At 48.9% G+C, this 26,210-nt stretch overlaps 1 long non-coding RNA gene across 1 annotated transcript in view; it reads right to left on the bottom strand.

The window, feature by feature from the left end:
• Window positions 1-26,210, bottom strand: part of LOC124227264 (uncharacterized) — a 34,853-nt gene that overhangs the window by 8,388 nt on the left and 255 nt on the right. The gene's annotated exons all lie outside the window — the stretch shown is intronic.

Here is a 26,210-nt window from a genome sequence, read left to right as displayed (position 1 = left end):
CCGGAGATGGGCTGAGGAAATGGAGATCACCTCAGAGCCAAGCAACACTGTGGGAATTGGTGATGTCCTTATCCTTAAAACAAGGGATATTATTTTGGTTTGAGTTCTCCTGGAAGTAGCCCCTGAGAAAAGGATTTGAACATAGTTTATTTGGAAGATGATTTCAAGAAATAACAGTAAGGAAGTGGGGAAATCAGGCAGGAAAGGGGAAGGTAGTAAAAAAAGAGTATTATATCAAGCTAGTTACTGTGGCAAGTGGAGATCAATCTTGCTGGAGATTCTGGAAGACAGTAGAGAACATATACCTCCAAGTTAGTCCTTGAAAGGCAATGGAGTTGTGGGTATTTATCCACTGACTCACACCAGTCATTGTTTGAGGGTTGCTCCTTGGGAACACTAACTCTCTGGTACTTGTGGAATGCCCCACGTGCAGGAGCAGGCTCTGCATCCAGAAAAAGCCCTCAAGTATAGCGTCTCAGGAGCTTGCAATTGGAAGCTACCAGGTAGCTGTGTAGGCAAATGGTGAGTATCTATAAGATGCGGCAAGGCCCTGATAGTATCTGCAACATATATTCTTTACATAAAAGTGGAGTGAGTGAACCAAGATGGCACCCTGTCTAAAAATGACTCCATAAGTGAACCAGATGGGATATTTCTGAGAGAGGGCCCTGATACCTGAAATGCCTAGCTCCTGTGACCCCAGGAAGGCAGAGACGGAATGTGAAGTACGATAATATTGTTCTGTCAATTTTTGCTTTATATATTTTGACACCAAGTTATTAGGTGCATACAAATGTAGAATTATTATATCTTCTAGCAAAATAAACTTTATAGCATTACGAAGTATCTCTCTTTATGCCTAGTGATGCTTTAAAATCTAGTCTTATTTTAATATATCTACACTAGCTTTTTGCTTTAGTTAGTGTTGTATGCTATATCTTTTCCCATCCTTTATCTTTCTTTGTCTCTATTAATTCAGGTACATCTATGTAAACAACGTATAGTTGAATTTTGGTTCTCATCCAAAATAAGTCTGAAAATATTTGCCTTATAATGGGAAAATTTAGTCATTTTACATATAATAAAATTATTTTTATAGGTAGGTTTAAATCTACCATCTTACTCAGCATTTTCTATATGTCCTACCTACTCTATGTTCCTTTCTCTCTCCCTACTTTGCCTCATGTTAGAATTATTTTATTCACTTATCCTCCTCTATGAATTTGGAGGTTATTCACTTTTACAATTTTTTAGTAGCTATCCAGAGTTTACAGCATGCATTTTTAGCAAATCCTAGTATTAATTTATTCTTTTACTCTCTTCCTCCAAAATGTAGCAAGGACCTTAGGACCTTAACTCCCCACAAACTCTATCATATTATTATTTTTCTGTACATCAATATTATTTTATATTTATCCACACATTTACCATTTTCATTAGTCTTCATTCCTTCCTGAATCTCCGACCTTTCATTTGGGATTATTTCCTTCTGCCTGAAAAATATCCTATTAATGTAGGTCTGCTGGTAATTAATTCTCTCAGTTTCTATTAGCCTGAAAATTTCTTTAGTTCATCTTCATTCTTGAATAATTTTTTCTGGGTATTGAATAACAAGGTAGCAGTTATTTTCTTTCAGCCCTCTGAAGAATACCATTTTTTTTTTCTGGCTTCCATTATTTCCACTAAGAAATCAGCTGTATATCTAATAGTTTCCCTTTGGAAGGTAATCTGTGTTTTTTCTCTGTCTGACCTTAAGATCATCTCTTTATCTTTGATTTTCAGCTTTTAGTTTTACTCTAATAGTAAAGATGTACTCTTTAGTTTTACTCTGATAAGCCTAGGTGTATAGTCTTTTTTACTTATCTTGATTTAGGTTCTTAGGGCTTGCTGAACATATGGATTGATGTCTTTTTATCAGCTTTTGAGAGCTGTCAGCCATTATCCCTTCATATAGTCTTCTGCCCCATTCTCTTAAACCTCACTATTTCCTCTGGTCTCTTAGACTCTCTTCTGAATTTTCCATCCTTTTACCTTTCCATGCTTCATTCTGGATATTTTTTCTCACTCAGCTTCTAATTAACTAACTCTTTATTCAGCTTTGTCTAATATGCTCTTTAACCTATCCTTTGAATTCTTAGTGTCAGGTATTATGATTTTTAGTTCTAGAACTTCCATTAGAAAAAAAATAGTTTCAATTCTCTGCCAAAATTCTTAATCACATCTTTTATCTCCTTGATCATGCTAAGCATTATATTCTTTTTTTATTTTAAAATCTGTATGCATAACTCCAACAACTAGAGAGGATGTTATATATGTTTTTAGTATATATTTGTTCATGTTGTCTTGTCCCATCACGTGTCTGGTTTTTGGTTTTGTTTTATGGGGTTTCCATGTTTGTGTGGTTCTGTTTCTTTGTGTGTGTATGCCCTGGATGTTGTAGGTGGAAAACCATTAGTAGAAGATGTCTAACCCCAGGATACTATCTTCTTCCAGAGAGGATTTACAAGAGCCTGCGTGCACTAGCAACATTGGAGCACCTTAATTAATCCAATTGCAGGCATTGAGATGAGTCAAAGCTGAGCTGCAGGTCCTGTGAGAACATGTCTACTTCCAGTTCCTCCTTACTCCTCAGGGGTCCCAGCCCAAAGCAAGGGGGTTCACCAAACACTCCTGTTGATAGGCCTTGTCTCTTATCCCCCAGGAGACCCTCAGAAGCCCTGATCAAACTTTCAGCCTCTCAGTTGCTTCCTCCATTCCCAAAGGAAAAGCACTTCCCAAGCCAGGCTCACCCCACTAGTCTCAGTCCTCTTCATATCCCAGCCCAATAATTCTCCACTACCTTATTTATCTTATTAGTGCTCAAGTGCTTCAAACAGTTTGCTGTTGTTTTGTTTTCATTTTTGTTTTTTTTAATATATAGCTTTTCCAGTTGCCTTCAGTAGGAAGGTTAATCCACATTGGCTAGTCTACTGTTTCTGAAAACAAAAACAATGATGCATAGGAAGTTTCTGAAACATTTGCAACAGTGTTAAAAGGTGTTTTTTTAAAGCCAACAGTTTACACAACATAGATTAATATGTTACGGTTTATCATAACAGAGTTTATTTTTCTGAGTTAAAAAAAAAAAGATGCGAGATTTATATGATTTGTTGGCTTTAATACCAAAGAGAGTTAATCAGGATCATAAACTTAGAAGAGCAAAGTTAAATGATAAACTGGTTTCGTGTTTTGAAAATAAAATTAGATTCTGTATTCATTTTAAAAGAACCATGACTTGGGAAAATTAGCAGGACTGGTGGGTGGGTGGAAATTTATATGAAGGGATGAGGAGCCAAGGGCTTGATCTGGGGTGATAGGGAGGAGAGAGAGCAGGTAGACCTGGGGAGAGCATAATGAGTTCAGCACTGGACGGCCTTCCTAGAATGTGCTGGAGAGAGTCCTGCGAGGGAGGTCAGTCAATGGCCAGAAGGGAGGTTCTGGCTGCATGATCTGATAGACTCGAGAAACAGAATTGGGAGCTGCTTGCGCACAGACTGGACTTGCAACCAGAGGAGCTAAATGACCTAGTGTAGAGTATACAGAGAGAGGAGGATGCTATCAGAGCACTGACTTTTGGGAGCGAAGGGAGGCAGAACGAGTTCCAGGTGGTAGGCAGGTGGAACGTGCAGGTCCTGAAGGCCTTAGCAAGAGGCTCCCTCGAAGCCCTGGGGGTCGTAGGCCAATTTCCCCCAAGAGGCTGAGGCTGAGATGCGGGGGAGGCCTCTGCTGATTTTGAGAGCGGTTTCCGTAGTGTCGGGAACCCAGAGGCTACTGAGGAGGGGTTAGGGATCCAGTGGGAGGCCAGGAAGCAGAGGCAGTGTGTATAAACTTCTTTTTTAGAATGTGTGGGGCTCTGAAGGAAGGAATTGAGATGGTGATTAAGGGAAGAGCTAGTGGGAACAACTGGAGGAAGTTTGTGGGCAGAAGGGAAGGAGCCAGGGCCAAAGGAGGGACCAAAGAACCCTCAAGATGGAGCAGAACTGAGGGAGTCAGCACCCAGGAATCCCTGAACTCCACCAATAGTTCTCATTATTCCCATTTTTCAGATGAGGAAAGTGAGACTCAGAGAGGCTGACTTGCCCAAGTGACTACTAGAGAAAAACGGGGCTGGGATGGGACCCAGGTGTGTCAGGTTACAAAGCCCACCCCTCCATATCATTCCACCCCCATCGTGATTTCAGGGTTTCCATGACCATGACCACCCCCGTCACCACCACACTGCCACCGTCATCACGCCCACCATGGCCTCCACCACGGTGACCACCACCGTCACTATCTACCCCACCACAATAATTATGCTCACCAGTACGAGATTTCCTGTGCTGGATGCATGCAGTTCCTGTCTTCGGGGTCTCCTATTCTGAGAACACGCGAGCAACAGAATAAACTGGCCCAGACAGTCAGCCAGAGTCTTTTGATCACATGGCCGAACAGCCTGTGCCAGTCATCTATTCAGACGGCCTGCATTCCTGGCTTCTTCCTAGGGGAGGGGGCATGTCAGAAACTGGTTTTTCCATTTGCCCATCTCTTCTCATGGCAAACTCCACAGGCCTCCCCCATCACCCATCCTCACCCTACCCTGATCTTCCATTCATTGTCTCTGAGCTGGGAAAATTAAACAGATTTTTCCGAGGGAAAATCCTTAGGGAAGGGAGTGTGTGCAGAGGGATTAGTGCTGGGCCGAGCCCCAGTCATTCTTGGTCCTCCTCTGAGACTTCTTGGCTTCCTGCAGGGACATGCTCCCCACTCACCAGGGCTCCCTACCCTCCCCCAACTCACCACACCCCCTTCTTGGTACAAGCAGGGATGGAAAACCCAGGGCTTCAGCCTAACCCCACCACCCCTATGTGCCCATGGGCCCCAGACCCTCCCTAGCCCTGCCCAGTCCCTCTCCCCTGAGTTGGCAGCCTCAGACCCTGAGAGATGGAAGTATGGGATGCAAAGGGAGTCAAGATGGGGAGGAGGCAGGCCTGGGATGCTCAGAGAAAGTTTCCATGCTGAATGGCTCATTCTGAGCTGCTCTGCCAATTCCCCCTCCTCACTAAGCCCAGGATTAGAGTAAGTGGAGTCCTGGAACACAGGAGCCAGAGTCTGGGAATGGAGCACAGTGTGGTGAAGGGAATCAGGCAGGCTTCCCCTGGAATCCTCGTTCAGCCCCTCACACACACCCGCTGTGTGGTCTGGGCAGGCCATTGACCTCTCTTAGCTCCACTTCCTCACTTGTCAAATGAGGATCATCAAGTCTGACCACGATTGGAGAGGATGTGTGTAAGATGTGGTGTTCAGTCGGCGGCGGTGGCTAGCTGACTATTACCACTGTTGTTATGAGTTCTAAGTGCAGGAGGAGTGGGAAAGAATGGGTATTTCCTGCCCCTGACTCTCGGGCCCTGGAAGGCCGAGAGGTTCAGTGAGAGAACGTGGCATTGGCATCTGATAGGCCAGGTTGGACCTCGTCTCCACTGTGTGAGCCCAGCAGTGACTCATCCTCACCAGGCCGCCACTTCCACACTGATACACAAGATGCATTATAGGTCTGCTTCAGAGACTGAGTGAGATTTAACACGGCGTGGGTCTAGCACAGTGTCTGTTGTGTCTGCCCTGCTTCCCTTTTGCCTCTGTCTGAACCCAGTGAGGCCAGCTCCCTGGCTCCATCCTCTGCCCTCCTCAAGCGGTCCCAACCATCCTTGTCTTGCCTGATTTTTGCCACACTCCCTTGCTCCTCTTCTCCAAAACCATATTCACCTGTCACTTCCCTTGCTCAAGAGCCTACCATAGCTCCCTATTACTGATCACATCTAAATCAGCCTTCTCAGCCTGGCATTTGAGGCCCTTTCACCTCACCTTCCAGCCCCATTTTCTCTCCCTTGTCTCACCAGACGCCCCTTGCCCTAAGCTGACTTGGCCCTGGCTGACCTCCTGCTCCCCAAACTTTCCCCACAGCACTCATCTCTTGTGGCCTCCCTCCACCCTCCTCCCTTGTCTTCCAAGCTGGACCCAGCTCATCCATCTCCAAGCTCCAACAAACAAGCTACAGACAAACCAAATCTCAAGCAGCAGCCAAGAGGAAGCCTGTCCATAATGGGCCATAATACAGTTACCGGCGGGTCGGCTTTGGGAAGAAGCAGGTAATCGAATCTCCGTCCGGGTGCCATCTGTCTCCGTTGCCCCTGCCTCACCCGCGAGATGCCCGCCCCACATCCGGCAGCCCAAGCAAGCAGGTCCCGGGCCATAATGTGATTCCATTAAAGAGAGGTTGGGTGCTTTGGGGACAAGGGGAAGAATTTCAGAAGGACAAGGAGGAGAAGACAAGGCCAGAGTCAGAGGGGACAAGTACAGAGTGGCACCCACCCCAAGACTGATCTGGGAAAGGCAATGTGGAAAAAAGGCTGTTGTCTTCAATATGATTGTTCCTTTTGTATTTTTAACCACATTTTCTTCCTTTTAAGTTTCTGGAACGGTGGTGTTGTGGAAGGGTTCCAGGTACATGTCTATGCAAAACTCCCACACAACAGGGCAGAGAGGCTCAGGCCCGGACTCTGGCATCAGGCTGCCTGGGGTGGGGTCCCCACTCTGTCCCTGGCCAGGTATGGGACATGGGAGAGGCTATTTAACCTCTCAGGGTCTGAGTTGGCCCCTCTGTGAAATGCAGATGATGGTAGTAATACCCCGCACACAGCTGGCTGTGAGGCCCAAGAGAAGGGTCCCAGGTAGAGCCTTAGGGCGGATCCTGCCCTGTACGACCCCTGCTATCGTGTTAACTCTCCCGGTTACAATGCCAGGCAGAATAGGATGGCCACTCCTCGGGGGCTGCCTTTAGGGGCCACCCGAACCCTGTCTGTGTGCAGCAAAACAGTGTGGAGATGAGAGCTGTGCAGCTGGCAGTGGCAGGCAGCAGCAGAGATCAGCTTTCAGGATCATAACTGAGCCCTGCTCCTTGTCGCGCATCAGGGTAGTGTAGGCAGCCTTGTCCCCACATTCAAAGCCAGCCCACCCTAGAGCTTCTCATTCCACTGGTGTGGGGTGAGCCCGGTGAGGCTGACAAGGCCAGGAATGGGGACCAGCATGTCTAGCTTGGGTTGCAGGGCCTGGTAGAGAACCAGAGGGGGAGGTCAGCAGGACCAGGAAACACAGCCGCCAGAGGTCCACCCAGACCCTCACAGGCAGCAACAGTGGCATGGAATCTATACTTGCCAATTCCCTGCTCACTTATTCCACACATGTTTACTGCCCCTGCTCTGTGCCAAGGCCAAGGCCGAGGTGAGGCCCTGGGGTTCCAAAGAGCAGGAAAACGGTCCCTGTCCTTCAAGCCACAAGTTCTAGTGGAGGAAGCAGTGACAGTTGACACGGTAAGAGCAGCAGCTGCTGGGCACACCCTGAGAGAGCTGGAGTCAGGGAGAAGGGGGTCGTATATGTGTATTTTTTGCAAAATTAGAACTATACTGAGCATGCTCATAACTTATATTTTTTTATCAATAATTCCCACCTTAATAAAACAGTCATCCACAACATGACCTCACTAGGCTACAACCTATTGTATACTGTGGATGTGCCATAATTTACTTAGCCATTCCTCTGCTGTTGGGCATTTAATTTTTTTTCTAGGTTCCACTGATACACAGAGGGCCATGGTAAGTGAATGTTCTCATACACAAGTAGCTGTTCATTTCTTTGATTGTTATTTTAAAACAAAATCCTAGAAGCAGAATTGCCAGGCACAAAGAGAGACACATTTTTTCAAGTCTTGCTCCGTAGGGCAGGACATCCTTCTTCGGGATGTGCTGGTGACGAGCCCAGCAGAGGAGGGCCAGCCTCCCCAGGACCCTTTCAGGAATGTCCAGCTGGGGTTGGTTGCAGCCTGTGTTTATCCATCACAAGAGCATCAACCCCTGTTGCTTCCCAGGGATACTACAAAATCTTATAGCCTTAAAGCTTGTTGAGCCTCGTGAAAAATGGGACTAAAACCCAAGTTGCTCGTGCCTAAGGAATAGCATCTGCTGCAGAATGCTTGGATCATTGTATGGGATAGGATTGCACTAGGCTGCAAGCCTCAGAAACTCGACCTCAGAGACTGAACCAAGGAGGGGGTATTTTCCTCACACCACAAGAAGCATGGCGGTAGCAGCAGCCAGAGACTGATGACCTGCATCTGTGCTGCCCTCCATGACCCAGGCTCTTCTAGCTTTCCTTCACTCCAGGCTGAGCATGTGGCTTTCCCCCTCATGCTCAGAAGATGGCTGCTGGACTCCAGGCATCACACCCACATTACAGACAGGAAAAGAGGGAAGAGGGAAGAGCAGAGCATGAGGCCTGCTGAAAATCCGCTCCCCTTTTAAACAATTTTTTTTAAGATTTTTATTTTTCCTTTTTCTCCCCAAAGACCCCCGGTACATAGTTGTGTATTTTTAGTTGTGGGTCCTTCTAGTTGTGGCATGTGGGATGCCACCTCAGCATGGCTTGATGCCGCTCCCCTTTTAATCAGGAAAACCACCCAGTCCATCTCCAGTTACAGCTCATTGGCCACAACTGTGTCCCAAAGGCCCAGCCTCGTTGTGAAGAAGCCTGAAGAGTCTAGCTTTTCCTTGGCACATTGCTGCCCCGAATTGGACCTGGAATTGTGTAAGGAAGGAGGGTGGGGAAGATGGACATTTGGTGGGCCCTGACACTGACTGCCACCTTGCTCACATGCATGATGAACTGCAGAGTGCCTAGCTGCCTCATCCGGGAATGTGCAGCCTGGAGGCAATGAGTCTCCCAGGCCTGGAGAGAATAAACAGAGGTTAAATGATGACTTGGCCAAAACGCCATGGAGGGAATTCAAACAACAGAAGGAAATCAGGAGACTCCCCAGTTCTCTCCAGCCTTAGGGCTTTGGGGGAGAGTCCCACACTCCTAATTAGATTATTATATTAAGTTTGGTTTAATGCAGAAAGTATCGTGAATCAAAATCCCAGATTCAAACTTCACTCTTCCCGTTAACATGTAACCTTTAGCAAATTCCTAAATTTTTTCAGCTTCAAATTCCTCTACTACCAAATAGGAATAAACTAGCTTGTAATTATTAAGTGATTAAGAGATGCCAAGCACTAAGCAAGTTATTTGCTTGAATTATCTTATTTAGTTTTGACAACAATCCTAGGAGATGGTTGTTATTGCAGATGAGAAAACTATAGGACAAAAGGGCTAACAGTGGGGCAAAGCTCTTTACCCCTGTACCATCCTACCCGTCAGACTTTGAGGTGAAGTGAGATCAACACTGTAAACTGTAATGTGCTTCACAAATGGTCCACATGGGAGCCTCATGCGCTGGCTCAGGATGGTGGGTCTATCAAATCTAAAAGAAAAACACCAAATCCATTTATTCATTCAACAAATATTTATCCAGTGCCTGCTGTTCTCAGAATTCTTAGGGGATATATCAGTGAACAAAACAGACAAAGTTTCCCACCCTCAAAGAGGAGATAGTCAAGAAACAAAATAAATGTTTCATATTTATACATATTTGATAGAGATGGTATGAGCTACAGAGAAAAGTAAAGTAGAAATGGGGTTCAGGGTGGCTAGAGGTTGTCATTTTACATGGGGGAGGATCAGAGAGAAGGCTTCACTGAGGAGACATTTGACGTAAGACCTGAGAAGATGAGGGAGCGTGTCATGTGGATACCTGGGAAAGGCAGAGGGGACAGCTGGTGCGATGGCGCAAGGTGGGGCTTGCCTGAAATATTTGAGAAACAGCAAGAAGGCTTGGGTGGCCCGAGTGGATTAGGTAGGCAGAGAGTAGGGAGAGGAGGTTGGAGAGGCAATGGGGAGGGGTTGGTTAAGGTTTGGTGGGCCACTATAAGGATGTTGGCTTATTGAGGGAGATGGAAGCCACTGGAGGGTTCTGAGCAGAGGAGCAACATGATCTGGTTTATGTTTTAACAGGATCACCCTGGCCCCTGTTGAGAATAGACTAAGCAAGGGAGGAAGCAGAGAGACCAGTTATGAGGCTCTTGCAATGACCCTGCTGAGAGAAGATGGTACCTTGGACCAGGTGGTAATGGGGGAGCCAGTGAGAAATGGTCAGATTATGGATGTATTTTGAAGTTAGAGCCAATAGGATTTCCTGATGGATTGGACACAGGGTGCGAGAAAAAGAGACGCATCAAGGATGACTACCAGCTTTTTGGTCTGAGCAACTCAGAGGAAGGAGTTGTCATTAACTGAGATGGGACTACTGTGGGGAAAGCAGATTTGAGAGGGGGGATCAGGAACTCAGTTTCAGACATGCCAATTTTGATATTCCTGTTAGACATCCAGGTTGGGATGTTGAGCATGCAATTTGAATAGACAAGTCTGGAGTTCAAGGGAAAGGCTTGGGTCTAAGATATAAATGAGGAGTCATCAGCATACAAACAGTATTTAAAGCAATGAGAGTGAATTAATGTACCAAGGGAATAAGTGTAGATAAAAAAGAGAAGCAGTTCAAGGACTGAGTTCCAGGGCTCTCCACTGGTTAGAGGTCAGAGAGAAGAGAAGGAACAGCCAAGGAGACAGAGAAGGTATAGCTGGAGAGGTGGGAGGAGAACCCGGGAGTGCAGTGTCCTGGGGAAAAAGATAAAAAACACGGTCGACCTATCTGGAAATATGCGTAAAAGCTTTCAAAAAGTTAATTCCCTGTAACTAAAAATTGCTCTTCAAGAATATATTCTAAGTAAACACTCTTGGCTATGCACTAAGATTCATGGCCAAGAATGTTCTTGACACTGTGGGTTATAAAAGTGAAAAACAGGAAATAACCTAAATGTTGAACAGCAGAGGATTGCTTAAATAAATTATGATACATCCATATGATGGGCTAGCATGCAGCCATGGAAACCCAAGTTTTAAAAAATATTTTTAAAAGGTTGAATGCCCTGTGGACAGATTTATCTTCATGATCTATTATTAAGTGAAAACAAGCCAGTTATAAATTGTTATGGTCAACAAGATCCCCGTATCAGCCAGCTAGGAACGTGGAAACCACTCCAGGCATTTCAAGCAGAAAGGGATCTAGTACAGAGAAGTAGGTGTTTACAAAGCTGTGGAAGGGCTGGCTGTCAGGTTCATTGCTAACTTTTAGGGTGTCAGGAAATTGTGGAAACCACCTGATGCCTGAGCCTCCAGCATCAAAATAGAGAAGATGCCTCAAGGCTGCTCCCAAATCTCCTGTCTGCTGAAGCCCACACACCTGCCCTCGGCTGCCAGGAAAACAATGCTGTGATTTATGCTGTCTCCACCTGCCAGAGCTCACGGACGTGCCTCTCGCTGGCTGGCGGGAATTCCAAGAACTGTAGTTCCCTGGCTTCCAGCCCCTACTGGGCAGAGGGAAGCATAGAGCAGGGAAAGGAAATAAAACTGAGTTGCCAGCAAATGAAACTGCACACTTTTATAAATATTTCTTTACAAAGATAACGTGCCTGGAGCATAAACATGGTGGTAGGCCAAATATCACCTCCCCAAAGATGGCTACACCCTAATGCCTGGAACTTGGGTATATATTATGTTACCTGGGAAAAGGGACTTTGCCGATGTGGTTCAGGTTACAGACCTGAAAACAGGCAGATTTTCCTGGGTTATCCAGGTGGACCCAATTTAATTGCATGAGCCGTTAAAAGCGGAGAACATTCACTGCCTGGAAGTAGAAGAAAGATGTGGCAAAAGAAGACTAGAGAGGGCTGACAGAAGGAAGTCCAAGAAAGTCCAAGTGTGAAAACGATCCTTTGCTGGTTCTGAGATGTTCGGCGGCCATGTGCAATAACCAGGAAGAGGCCTCTAGGAGCTAGGGGCTCCAGGTGACAGCCAGCAAGGAAACAGTCCTACACCTGTGACAAACTGGATTCTGCCAGCAACCTGAATGAGCCTGGAAGTGGATCCATCCCCAGAGGCCCCAGGTAGGGAAGCAGCTTTGCTGACACCCTGATTTCAGTCTTGTGGGACCCTAAGCCGAGAGCCCAGTCAAGCTCACCTGAAGCTCTGACCTTTGGAAACTGTGAGATAATAACCGGGAGTTGTTTTAAGCTCCTAAGTCTGTGGTCATTTGTTATGGCTGCGTAGAAAACCAATACAAGGATCAAGGTGCCGCATGTGGTTTTCTCTGAGTAATTGGACAGTGGTAATTTCTTTTTTTATTTTTTCCTTCTTTACTTTTATTCTTTCTTTTCTTTCTTTCCTTTTCTTTGATTTTCTGAATTTTTCCACTTTTCTATAAAAACATGAAGCCCCTTAGGCTGTTGACACGGAGTGAGCAGAGTGGCCCTTGCCCAAGCAGGGAGGATGGTCAGAACACAGAACAGGCGTCCTGGAGAGGCAGTGAGTTAGTACCATTGCTGGGGGGGGGGTTGCGGGTAGGATAATGCTGTTGATAATAACTAACGCTATGTGCCAGGCCCTGTGCTATGTGCTCACCGTAAACGACTTTCCTAACTGTTGCAGCAACCTATTTTACCACTCAGGAAACTGAGGCACGGAGGGAACTAAGTAGCCTGCCTAAGAGCCCAGAGCTGCCAAATGGCAGCCCCAGGAGTATGACCCAGGGAAGCTGGCTGCAGATGCCAGCTTCTCAGCCTGGATGGAGCAGGCATCTCATGGCGGAGGCACGGACCCCACGGTGCAGGGCCTCCTGGCCACTCCAGGGCCTTTCCAATGTTTAAGATTCAGAACTCACTGTACAGAGGACTCTGACTCCGAAGCCCCTTCTGTACAACAGATCAAAGCAGAGGAAGGTCTTTGGTTGTCACTGGTGTGGGGAGGATTGGGGAGGTGCCCAACCCCATCCAGCTCAGCCGTCAAACCCACCTCAGGAGGCTCCACAGAACCTCTTCGGTTCCCTGGAGCACAGTTTAGAAAGGGCCCCTCCAATCCTGAGGGTCTCTGGCTCTGGGGAGGGGAGGGAGAGCTCTTCTGGTCTCCCCAAGCTGCTAACACCAGGTCTGCCCAAACAAGAAGGCTTCTCTCAGAAAGCTGCACTGTTATTCCAAAAAGCAGTCAACTAGCTGCCATCTTGGCTCCATCTCACACAGCACATCTGGGATGTATTTACTAGCAGCTCCCCCGGGGGCCTGGACCCAGTGCAGAAATTGAGAAGACTGGAAATGAGTAAGACTCATCCAGGGCACTTAACAGAACCCAACAGTGGCACCTCCTTTTCCACAGGAAGCTGCATCAGTCAAGAATCCATCATGATTTTGCAAGAGGATTCTAGGGAAAGCCCTCTTGCCTTGCGACTGGTAGAGGCCAACTCAAATGCCCTAAGGGTTCTTCATTCTGCCGTGCACCCCTCCTTGTTGTGGAAGTCCAGGTCCAAACTCCAGGGCCCATCTCGCCTCTTTCTATCCAAGCCTCTGCCTCGTGTGCCCACCCAGGGTCCTGACTCCCCAAAGCTGGGGTATACCTTGCTCTTGCCATCTTGCCAGAAGCTCGATTTCTTCCCTGAGCCCCAGTCTGATGGCAGGAGCCTCTTTGTGCTGACCAACCTCCCCACTCTAGTCCCAGCCTCCCATGGCTGGGAAATGCGGTTAGCTCCATCCCAACAGGGTTGCCCCTACTGGGATGAGCCAAAAGTAGCAGGAAAAGACTCAGGAATCCTTTAATCCTCAGAGTATTATCAGCATCCAGAGATCATCGCATTCAACCCCTGCCTCCGTGCAGGAATGCCCGCCATTCACTCTTGCTGGCCTCCTGTCAATGGCTGACCATGCTCGTCCTCACTGCCTGAAACTCAGTTTACCCGCACACTTGTCTGTTTGCTCCTGATCTTGTCTCATGAGAAAGAATGGAAATGTGTCTATACCCACTCGGGTCATATAAACACAGCCACAGTCACCTCCCTTCCTCTTAAATGACTGGATTACTTAAGGGCCAGAGGGGGTTCATGGGCCTGGAAGACGTGGAGATTGTTGGTCAAGGCCTTATTCCTTCTGTGCTCCTGGAGCTGACAGTCATGGTAAGGAGAGAGGCCAGCCTAGAGAAGACATCTGAAGGGTACACTTGTCTCTTTCTGGCCACCTGGCTTTAGCCCTTGACCTACGTAGGTGCCCTCAGCCACCTTAGTGCCCTATACCTGTCATGGTCCATACTGGAAAGTTGCTTTCCTCTCTCCCCCGACCCTCTCCTCTCTCCAGCAAGCCTCTGAGCACAGCAACATTCACTCAAGGGTGATGATGAAGTCAGTCAGGTTCCTAACAAAGGTGCAAGGCCAGAGGACCCCCAACTGCATCAGGAAGTGGAGGGAAGGTGGAACAAGGTCATATGTTTAGGACAAAAGAACAGCCCTCAGGACCCTGGAGGAAGTGGGGAGAGGGGTGGAGTGGTCTTTGTTCTCAGAAGCTGCTGAGGGAAGTCCAGATGTTGAGCAGGCTGGACATCTTCCTTCATCTCCCAGCAGCTTCAGAGGACTCCTTTAACCTGCCCCACCTCCCCTAGTGTGGGAAGAGCCACCTGTAGGGAGGAGCCCAAAGTTCAAAACCATGTCTCCTTCAAAAGACTAGGACTTGAGAGAGCCCTGAGGGTGATAGAGGGGCAGGAAGTCTTCAGGGACCAACAGAAGGGTTCCCGATTTTCTTCCAAGGCCCCCTGCCCTCTGCTCCTTTGTTCTCACTAGCCTCCCTCTCTTCCCTGGCCCTCCTCACCCCCTGCTCAGCTCTGTTTCCTCTCTGAGTTTGGGGGGCAGGGGATGCCTCTTGTGGATCCTTACTCCTTTGGCGACAGGAAGCCGAGAGCCCACAGCTTGAGCTTCAGCTCTTCCCTGTGGCCATGCCCCCATCTCACACTTCCATCGCTTTCTTTGTGCTTCTACTTCCAAGGGAGGGATGATCAGCTAAGGAGGAAGTTCTGAGCTAATGAAGTGTGTATTGATTAAGATTGTGTTAATAAAAGCAGAATACATTAAGGCTGTGTGGTTCCTTCCAGAAGAGCAATAAGGACAAACACTGGGAAACTCAATACAACCCACAATTTTAATATGTAAAATAAAGAGATGAATTTTTCCCAACATGCTTAATGAGGAGACTTTAGAAGTTGTCCCATATTAAAGACAGATGTCAGCTGTCACCATTAACTACTACCACTAGTATTGAACATTGTTCTGGAATTAATTGACAATGCAATTGGATAAAAGAATAAAATAAGAAATATAAATATTGTAAGAAGCAAGCATAACTATTATCATTGCATGATATTATTCTATGCTTGCATATTCCAAGAGAATATAAAGAACTAAAGAACTTTTAGTAGTTACCAGAGAATTTAACAAGGTGGCTAGTTTAAAAACAAGATTTCCTAAGCACAAGAAATAACTAAGAAATAGAGAAATAAGGTCTCATCCATGAAGACAACAAAAGCATAACATGGGGTCCTGCCCTGTGGCCGAATGGTTACGTTCGTGAGTTCCACTTTGGCAGCCAAGGGTTTCCGCTGTTCAGATTCTGGGTGTGGGCCTAGCACCACTCATCAGGCCACGCTGAGGCAGCATCCCATATAGCACAACCAGAAGGACCTACAACTAGAATATACAACTATGTACTGGGGGGCTTTGGGGAGAAGAAGAAAAAAAAGATTGGCAACAGATGTTAGCTCAGGGCCAATCTTTAAAAGTAAAAAATAAAACATACGTGAAACATGTAGAAAAAAAATGTGTAGGTATACATGGAAAGAGCTATAAAACCCAAACGAGTGACAGAAACATAGACTGAATAAATAGAGCGAGACCTTGCTCTTGGATAAAAAGCCAATAATATTGTAAGCATGTTAGTGTCCCCATAATGAACCTATAAATTCAGTGGACGTCTGTACAAAATATCAGCTGCTTTTTTTGACAACATTTGACAAAATGATAATAAATTCATCTGGAAAGACAAGTATAAAAGAATAGCCAGAACACTCCTGGAGGGAAAATTGTAAACTAACAAGGGAAGAGTAGCCCTATAAAACATTTTTTAAAATATGATACAGCTACAATACTTAAAATAGCATGGGACTGGTACAGGCAGGCAGCTCAGTAGTAAAGAATGAAGAAATTTGAAAGTCACCCAAACAAACATGTGAATTCAATTCAATGAATTGAGACATTCGCCAGATATTTGGGACTAAAATAAATAAATCCGTAAACCCTACCTAACGCTGAAATAATTCCAACTGGATCAAAGCTTCAAAGAAAAAAACATTTGAAAAATAAGACATTTGAAAAATAAAGCCATAAAAGTGCCAGAAGAAAATGTGTGTAAATGTTGTTATGATTCTGGGATAGCAAAGACTTTTCTAGTCATGGAACAAAACAGAAGTCACAGCAGAAAAGATTAATAAATGTATCCAAGTAGAAATTAAAAGAAAAAACTCCACAAACAAAATCAAACAACCAAACAAGAGAAAGTATACCCGTAGGATGTACAACAAAATGGTCATTTTCTCAGCTTAAAAAAAGACATATTTTACAAAACAATAAAGACAACAATCCAGGGGGAAAATATAGGCAAACAATATAAATAGGCCATTCACCAAAAACACAACTGGCTGGGAAAAATATACAAAATGCTCCATCTGACTAATAATTTCAAATGCAAATGAAAATAAGATATAATTTTTCACCTCTCAGATTAGCAAAGATCAAGAAGATTCATAACACACAGTGTGGTAGAAGGCAGGGCTACACAGGCCATCTCATACAATACTAAAGGAAGGAAAATCAGTACATTCCGGAGAGCAATTAGGCATTATCTTTTCATTTTAAGTGTTCACACTCTTTGACCAGCAGTTTAACTTCTAGGATTTTATCCTGCAAGAGCATTTATGCAAGTGCCCAGAGGTAAATGTACAAAGATGTTCATTACAGCATTGTTTATAATTTAGAAATAAAAAAGGAAACAACCCAGAGATTCATTTATAGGGAATTGGTTAAATGAATTATAGTACATCCATGAGTGAAACACCATGTAGCTATTAAAAAGAATAAGGAAGCTTTTTGTATATACTATTAGAAAGATATCTAAGATAATACGTGAAAAAACAAGTTGAAAATTTACGTATAATATAACCTACATTTGAAAAATAAAATTTAAAATAATATGCTTTAATCATGCCTTGGCCCAGCCACTCCTCCTCCTTCAGAGGTCCCTAAGGAAGCTTCATGTATAAGAACAGTAGTAAAGGGAAGCAAAATATTACTCTATTATTAGCTGGAGGCTTGGCCTCCAACCTGAACTCCAGTGAGTAGACAAAGGCCCCTCTGACTCGCACACAGCAGAGGACCTGGTGGTTCAGGGCTTGTGCTCCCTCTCCCTGTACACCCACCACTCCGCCTGGGGCCACATGCTCGACCCTGAGGACAGCCCGGTCATACATGCGCACACAGACGTATCTCCTTTGCTCAGAAGGCCCCCACCCTCTAGTGGCTCCTGTATCTCTCCCTTCATGGTGTGAGAGCAGAGGGAGATGGACTGGGGGGAGGCAGGGAAAGAGGTTGACCTCTTCTGGGGTCAGAGGTGATGAGCCCTCCCTCCCGGATGCAGGGGGTGGACCAGGGCCAGGAATTGCAACAGCCCTTAGCCGGGTTTGAGGCTGAGTGGGCAGGCAGCCTGCTGTGGTGAGGAGGGGAACGGTTTGTGGGAAACATCGTTGGCAGAAATAGCCAGGATAGCGTGCACCGGCAGCCTCTGGGGAGGGGACCCCTGCCCTCAGCCAACTCCCCCAGGGTCTGTCCCAGGTCACCAAGGCCACCTGTCTGCCCTATAGGCCTTGAGTCACTTCCTGTGTTTTTCTTTTTCCTCAGGTAGGCTCCTGACTCACAAACCTCCTTCTTTCCTTCCTGTCCCTCTGTGACTCAGGGGCAAGGACAAATCCCACCTGAGGGCTAGGAGAAGGGGGACCCTGCCTGGGGATGAGCGCCCCCCTTACCTCTGTACCTCCCACACCTTGGTCTCCCCATCCCTGACACGGAGCTGGCCCCAGCACTAGCGGAAGCCCAGATCCACGGTCATCTCAGTCAGTCCCCTGCATCCAATTCAGCCCAAACAGGGACTCCTCATCAGCTCCAGTCCTTGGAGAGAAGGGCTGGAGCACTTCCCGTCTCCAGTTTCAGCAGATTCGTCCTCCCCGCGGCCTCTGCTCTCCAGGCCCTGCTCTCCTGCATTACAACAAACTCCCTTAAGGGTGAAACCATATCTCATTCCCTCAATAAATGTTTTCTAATTGAATCAGAGTCAAGCTAAGTCTCCAGGGCAGGAGCCACAGGCCCAGCTGATTGAGAAACACAGAAATGGAGTCCTCCCCACTGGGGAGACTTTCTCTACCCGCCCACATGATAGACACTGTGGGTTGTCAACTCAGCCCCTGCCCCCAAACCCCTTGTCTTCTTTAAAACCCAACCTACCCTTTCACACAGCGCCATGCCTCACCAACCAGGGAAGCCTCATTCTCCCTACCAAGAGTTAACAAAGGAATGAGCATGTGCCATAACCTTGGCCTATGAGAGCCGAGGGTAAGTTTGCCAGGGGCACTTCAAGGAAAAGCTTTCTTGATCTTAAAAACAGATCCTCAGAAAGAGATGGCCCCTCTTCAAACTCCAGACACAACATGTCTGGATGTGACGTCTGGAACTTCAGCAGCCATCTTGCAACCATGAGGGGAGCTATAGCACTGGAGGAGCAGGCCAACACCTGAGGAGAGCAAAGCAGAAAGACAGAAAGAACCTGGATGTCTAACGATGTGGTATAGTCACTCAATTAACTGCCCTGGGGCCGCCCTACCTCAGGACATTTTTCTTATGAAATAAACACTTCCTGTATTGTCTAGACCATTTTGAGTTGGGTTTCTGTTCCTTGCAGTGAAAGGGCCCTTATGATACAGCTGGCTTTTTGGAAAGCCTGGCTGCAGAAACCAAATGAGTCGTTGTGAGAAAGGCGGGTGTGTGGCCAGAGGAGGGAGGAGATCACAGTTTCCAAACCTCTGGCTCATGCGTAGCCCCATGACAGGAGACCCAGCCAGCTGGGGACTGAGAGGAGCAGAAGGAATGTGGACCACGTGTGGATGAAGACATGAGAAACAGGAGGTGGAGTAAGGGGACCTCTGGGAATCAGCAGCTATGGATGTGGTGAGGGAGAGATACAAAGATGTTCATTGCAGCATTGTTTCTAATTATTCGTAATTCTAAAAATAAAAAAGTGGACCAGCCGGCCCCGGGGCCAAGTGGTTAAGTTTGCACCTTCCACTTTGGTGGCCCAGGGTTTCGCTGGTTTGGATCTTGGGCACGGACATGGCACCACTCATCAAGCCACGCTGAGGCAGTGTCCCACATGCCACAACTAGAAGGACCCACAACTAAAATTATACAACTATGTACCAGGGGGCTTTGGGGAGAAAAAGGAAAAATAAAATCTTTAAAAAAAAAAAAAAGTGGAAACAACCCAGATGTTCACGTATAGAGAACTGATTAAATAAATTGTAGCACATCCCAAGAGTGGGAGCAGTGAATCAACAGAGCCGTAAAAAGAGGAGGTGAAATCTAAGCAGGGACCCTGGATGGGGTCATGTGGTTCCCCCCATCATGGGTCGTCGGGGGGAGCCAGGTCCTCTCCTGGCCCAGCCTTGCGGGGAGGGGCCTTGAGCCGAGTTCTGGGCTTGGTTCCTTTCACGTATTCCTTTATATTATGCATTCCATTCCCGGACCGCCCAGTACAGCTCTGACCCCAAGCACAGCTCTCCCTTCTTGAGGGCAGGGCCCCTGTGTTCTGTGTTTCGGGGCTGCCCTGGGCCCAGTACAGCATTTGGGGCCTAATTACATGGGGCCCAGGAGGAAGGGAGCATCTAGCAAAGGTGAGGGAGGAGGAGAACTGTCCAGAAGAAAGAAACAGGCAAGTGGAAAGGCCAAGGTCGCCAGAGCAGGATCCCTGCCCGGGAACCAAGAGAGGCCCAGAGATGGCCAGAGGAGGAGACAAAGAAGTAGACTCTAGAGGGCGGGAAGTGAGGAGCTCGGGTGGGGAGAGTGGCAGCAGAGAGCAGAGTCGGTCCATAGGGCACTGTGGGCAGGGGCACCTGACCACAACGCACAGTCATAGGCCTCAACTCCCAGCCCAGTGCGAGCACGCGTGTGTACACATACCTGAAATATGCGTCTCACAAAACCACACTTTCCTACTACACGTAGGACAGTCTTTTTCCTATTCTGTTCTATTTCATGTTTTTAAAATGCCAGCCCCAACCTACTGAATTAATTTCCCTCCCAACGAGCAGGTCACGACCTGCGGCTTGAAAACTCTGCTCCAGGGCAGTGACACTCAAGGAGTGATCCGCCCTCCAGGCCTGTCCACAGCCACTTACAACCAGCCTGGGACAGGGGAGGTACAGAGACGAAGCACAGGCATTTAGAATCTTTAATAGCTATTTGACAGAGTGATTTCATGTCTGTTGAATCCAACAATAAAAAATTGCAGCTTCCTGTGTCTTATTTTATTTTTCTAATAATTCCTTTGTATTATATTTTATAATATTATTGGTCTATGACAAATTGGAACTAAAAAAGAAAAAACTGGTCCTTCCCCCAGGTAGTCTGGCAGTGCTGCTTTAGAGGATCCAGGCCCTGCCCAGAAGCTCATAGTCCAAGATGATAAACTCCTCTGGCCTTTCCACACAGGATGTGGCCCCCAGATTGGCACACAGTGCCCTCTCCTCTGCTGTCGGAATGCTTCAAGGCTCAGCTCCATGCCGTTGCTACAGACAGTTTCCAAGATGGCGCCTACCCACGTTTGTTCTTCCTCCCAGAGCTCTCACAGAGCGTTGCTCAGACTCATGTTGCATTGGTTCATGTTTTCCTCTCATTGGCTGTTGACAGACCCACTTACCATGGATTCTGGGTCTGACATGAGCACAGTGCATTGCACGTGGTAGGCACCCCAAAGGTAAGAGAGAGTGAAGGAAGAGAGGAAGAAGAGCAGAGACAGGGTGGGAAAAGGAGGGATGGGCTCTGTGTATGGTCACGGGGATGGGAAGTCTGAATCCAGGCTCCTCTGACACCCCAAAGCTAGAAAAGGGCCCTGGGTGGAGATCCTAGGTGAATCCCAGCCAAGGCGGTCTGGGGAGGGGGCAGGATGGGGGCCCTCTGGAGCAGAGAATGAGCAGGCTGCTCGGAACCAGGCCTCCACAGGCATCTTGGGGCCAGCCCCAAGGAAGGGAGCCAGAGCTGGGTCTGGGGTGAACCAGGCAGGGCCTGGGAGCTACTCAGCAACTGTGCTCATGGGAGAGCAAGGGGGGTGAGCCCCATGAAGGTGGTGCTTGGAGGGTAAAGGGAGGGGACTAAACCCAGGCAAACTCTCAAGGGGTCATTTCACCCATCCTCCTGCCTCCATCCCAAACTCTGGTAGCAACCCCTGGACTTTCCATCCCAACATGCCTGAGAGCTGAGACACACCAACTCCTTTGTTGGTGGGAACTGGTCCCTCTACCATGGAAGCCCCCACCATTCCCACCTCATTTTGAGTTTGGGGGTTTTGTTGTGTGACCTCAGGCAAGTTGGTCAATCTCTCAGAGCCTCAGTTTTCTCATCTGTCAAATGGGAATAACAAACTCCACCGGAGAGGGGTGTCGTGTGAATAAAGTGAATAAAGAAGTGAATAATGCACTGAAAGTGCCTGGCAGGTGATGGGTGGCAGTCATTGCCCCAGGCTGTTCCCTGGAAGGCACTTGACCAGGAACTTGGATATCAGTCACACGGTGTGTCCTCTGTGGGCCCAGCAATCTGGCAGGGCCAAGGAGGAATGGGCTAGCTGATAGGGAAAGGGGGCAATCAAAGAAGGCTTCCCAGAGGAGGCGAGTTGCAGCCAGGAATTGAAGCCTGAGAAATGAAGGAAGGGTGAGCTGCCCACACAGGAGACCCCAGCCTCTGGAAAGACTTGTGGGAAAAAACGAGCTTGGATGGGGATGCAGGGAAGACCAGCTTGGCCAGCTCCTGGAATGAGGCAAAGTGTGCAGGGTGGGCAGCTGGCAGGGAGGTGTGTGGGTGCCGTTCCTGAGTGTCAGCAGGCCCAGCATGCATGTCCCTGCCCCAGAGTTGCTCCTGTCCCTGCCCCTGCCTGGGGACAACAGATAAGCAAGGACGGAGCCCCCACCCAGCCAGGTGGGCAGTTCTGGCCTCAGAGACGAGGCTGCCAGCTTGCCACCAGGAACTGGCAGCAAAACCGACAGGGACAGAGGCAAAGACGTGGGGAGTGGAGCAACATGCTTTGTGTGTGCTGGCCACCGTGGGGCCAGCTCTTGTAACTTTCCTAGAATGAGTAGGGGCCCCGGGGCAGGGCTGGAGCTGCCTCCGCCTGAAAGTCTATCTCTGCCCACCACCCAGAGGGACAGCAGCGCCCCCGCCGGCCCTGACCCCCTCCACCTCAGCTAGACCCTCCACTGCCTGCTCCTTCTTGACTCAACCAGCAGCCCCCTCACACAGACACACTCACACACACAATCATCACCCTTGGCTCAGCACATGCGCACACTTACCCCCACCCCCCCACCTCCCACAGGCAGGGGTCATCCAGTGTCTAGCGGAGAGAGGGGGCTCTCCTGGTTCCAGACAGCACAAAGAGGCCAGGGTGTTGGGGCTGGACAGAAGCAGACACAGAGAAAGAGAGAAGGGCCTGACAGGAGAGTCAGGGCCTAAGAGAGACAGGAGGACAAGGGAAAGAAGAAAAGGACAGAGAGAGAGAAGGGGGGTTGGGGAGAGAACAACAAGGAGAGACAGAGGCAGTGAACGGAAAACCTTCAGAACTGGAGCAGGACACTGCCCTGTGGGGTCCTGGGGAGCCAGCAGGGGACAGGGGTGTCTTCCCCCATCAGCCATGCAGGGTGGGTGTCCCATTTTCTCCACCCTAGTGCCCTCAGTCACCATACTGGCCTGTCACCAGGAAAGTTCCTGACCCCCTCCTTCTAGATGAGACTGCAGGGCCCCACCATTTGTCCACTCCTCAATCTGAGCAGCCCTCACGAGAGACCCATCAGACCTCCAGGCGCACTGAGCATCCAGCCAGCATGGCTCCATGTTTTCCCTAAAGTGCATTGCCTTCCATTTGTAGAAAACACCCTTCCCCCGGCTTTTGTGGCCTCCCACTCCACCCCAGGACCCTCGAGAGATCTGTTCCCATTGTCTTTGCTCATCTCTTCTCCAGGAGCTTAATTTCTTCTGCAGACTCCGAGTTTTCCATCTCCTCCTCCTTCAGATGCCCACAGAGAGGCTCCGGGAGCCCAGCCCGGCACTGATGCCCAGGGGAGCTACTGACTGGCCAGCCAGAGAAGAGCCTAGTCCCCTCCTCCTTTGTTTCCTGCCTCTAACCCATTGCCTCTCTGTGACAAAACAGTGTCCCCAATCCCACGGACAGTTTGGAGGTGGAACCTTTTCAGGGGAGGCTTGAAGTCCAACCAGTGTATGTTCTTCCTTCCCTCCACTGGGTGGGCAGGGTTTCCCCCTTAGAGAAGCAACCACACCACCTTTCTTCTAGAAACTTAAGGCTCTCAGGGCATCAGGGTCCGGTCCTTTATTATGAATTCCTCCAATAGGCCTGGTATGGAAGCCAGGCTGCTGATCTGAGACCTTGTCCCCTGAATCTCCTCTGACTCTGGTGAGGAAGTGGGTGACCGTGCACGATGCCCCTTGCCAGGCCACCAGCACACTGCTGGGCAGAGATGTGCCCGCAGCCCCACAATTCCGCCTTCTCATCCTCCAGCACTGCCAGGGGACCATCAGAAAGAGAGTGGGCCACGGGGACAGAGACTGAGACCTAGAGGGAGGGAGAGGGGCAGAGACAAAGGGAGACTGGGAAGGTGGGAGGCCGAGACAGGACCAAGGAAAGACAGAGAGACAGAGAAAGAGAGAGAAAGAGGGAGGGGTGGAGACAGAGAGGGGGAGAAAAAGAGACAGAGATGCCAAAAGAGATAAATAGACAGGAGCAGAGTTTGGGCTTGCACCCCCTCCAGCCCTCTCAGTGTGATTTAAAACCTTGGTCTACTCTAGAGATCAAGGTGGAGGCTTGGCCTGGGGCTGAGGGCTGTCTCCCAGGAACTAACCCCATGCCCTGGACAGAGCCCAAGTGGCCCAGGACAGTACCTGGGGCAGGTAAAGGATGGGAGGTAGGGGATGAAGAGGGCCTCTGTCAGGGCCTGGGGGGTGGGGCAGTCGTGGTCCCTCCCCCCACGGACATGCAAGAAAGCAGCAGGAGAGACTATGACTAGACAACAGGGAGAGCATGATGACAGCCGGGGCCCTAGGATGCATTCTCCACAGGGCAGGGAGGTTGAGGAGGCAGGGGGAGGAGTCTGTGAGGAGGGAGCTGACGTCCTCCTGGAAGGCTCCTCCTGGAAGGCCGGAACTGAAGACCAGATGCCCAATCTTCTCCCACCTCCCTCTACCCCCAGCGATGAGTCAGGGATTCGGCAGAATTTTGGACTCGGATTTTCCTTTGGGCAATGATACTTGACACTCTCCTGGGTTTCCTCCTGACACAGCAGTGAAATCCCCAACCATTCTCAAAGCCTCCTTTCTCCATGGCTCCGGGGACAGATCCTGCTTTCCCCGGGAGTCACTGCCACTGCAAATCCCCTTCCAACCCCAGCCCAGGGCCGGCCTCCAATCGCTCTCAGGCTCCTAGCTTTGCATGTGCTGCTCCCTCTGCATGGAACCCCCTGCCCAGAACCAGCTTCTCATCCACTGGGAACCAGTTTAGATGGTACCTGCATGACTGGCCAATTCACAAGAGCCCAGGACATAGCGAGCAGCCCCTGAGTGACAGCAAGTGAATGAACCAATGAATCAATCAATGCAGGAAATCCCGTGACGGGGAGACACCACAGTCTGAGGGTAGAGACTCAGCCTCTCCCTCAGGGAGCCGCCAGTGAGCAGAGCTGTGGAAGGCAAGGAAAATAAAGCTGTGTGTGGTCTAGCAGCGGGGCTCCCTCTGAACCTCACAGCAGCGTAAGCCTTCATTGATGGCCAGGGCCTGGCACACACCTGCTACAATAGAGGGCTCAGGAAACACTTGTAGGAAGGAGGGAGGGGAGAAGGGAGGATAGAAGGAAGCTCCCTGCCCTTGGCTTTTCTTTGAGAGGTGTTCTCTGGTCAAGTTGCTCCATGGTGACCAGAACCACCTGAGCCTTTTCCATCCCTGCCCTGCAGTGCCTGGCGCAGGAGAAGACAGAGGGAGTCCTTGTGACAGAGTTGAGAACTCTGAGCACCAAGAAGCCTGGCATCAGGCAGGCCCCATGCCCAGGGACAAAGCTGCCTCAGTCTCCAGCCCCACAGTGAGGACAAGAGTCGGGTGGACAGGGAGGCCGCCGTGGAGCCAGGCGGAAGTGGCTGGGCAGTGCAGGGCACCGGCCTAGGGCTCACAGCTGGACAAGTCTCTGCGTGGCCTTCGAGGAGGAGGGGTGCAAAGGAGACCAGGCAAGGCTGAGGCCCGCCCCTCTGTGGGGTCTGAGCCTAGGGAGAGGGGAGAAGCTGGGGGATGGGGTGCTGGGAGGACAGAGAATCCCTCCACCACCCCTACGAGGTGGAGCGGAGCCCCCACACCACTGCCCCTGAGCAGCACGGGCGTCTGGGAATGGATCAGGATCACAGTCTCAGGAAGGCAAGTGAGTTTCCATGAGTGAATCTTTTCCATCCTCAAATCAAAACCCACATCTCTGGCCCAGCAGGCAAGGCTGCCACTTCCTCTCCAGGGCGCAAAGACCTAGAAGGTGCTGGAGAGAGACCTGATGCATGGGCACCTCTTCTTCCTTCAGGTCCCCACAGGGGATGGCTGCTGTGGCCGAAAAGCAGAGGGGAGAAGGTCAGGGTGAGAAACACTTTCTCCTGACCCTCCATCAGGCTCCATGTTCTCCTGAGACATCCCTGCCCCAGGAGATGGAGTGCCAGGATCAGGGCAAAATGCTGGGGATGGGACTTCAGCACTGCACAAGGGGGTAGAAGACAGAGACTTCTTGGGTCCATGTGGGGTAGGAGCTAATTACCAAAACAGGGGTAACTGCTGAGGCATGAAGCCAGGGGTTAGCGGGTCAGTGACCCACCCATCCACCTATTCCTTAGTTCACCAACATTTAGGGAAGTGATGTATCTAGTTAACCAACATTTACATAGTGTGAGATAAAGCACAAGTCCCTAACAAATATTAACTCATTGAATTCCCGGAACA

Source organism: Equus quagga, chromosome 15 (assembly GCF_021613505.1).
Source record: "Equus quagga isolate Etosha38 chromosome 15, UCLA_HA_Equagga_1.0, whole genome shotgun sequence".
Lineage (NCBI taxonomy): Eukaryota > Metazoa > Chordata > Mammalia > Perissodactyla > Equidae > Equus > Equus quagga.
The sequence above is the reverse complement of the archived record's forward strand: the minus strand, read 5'-3'. Positions and strand labels throughout refer to the sequence as shown.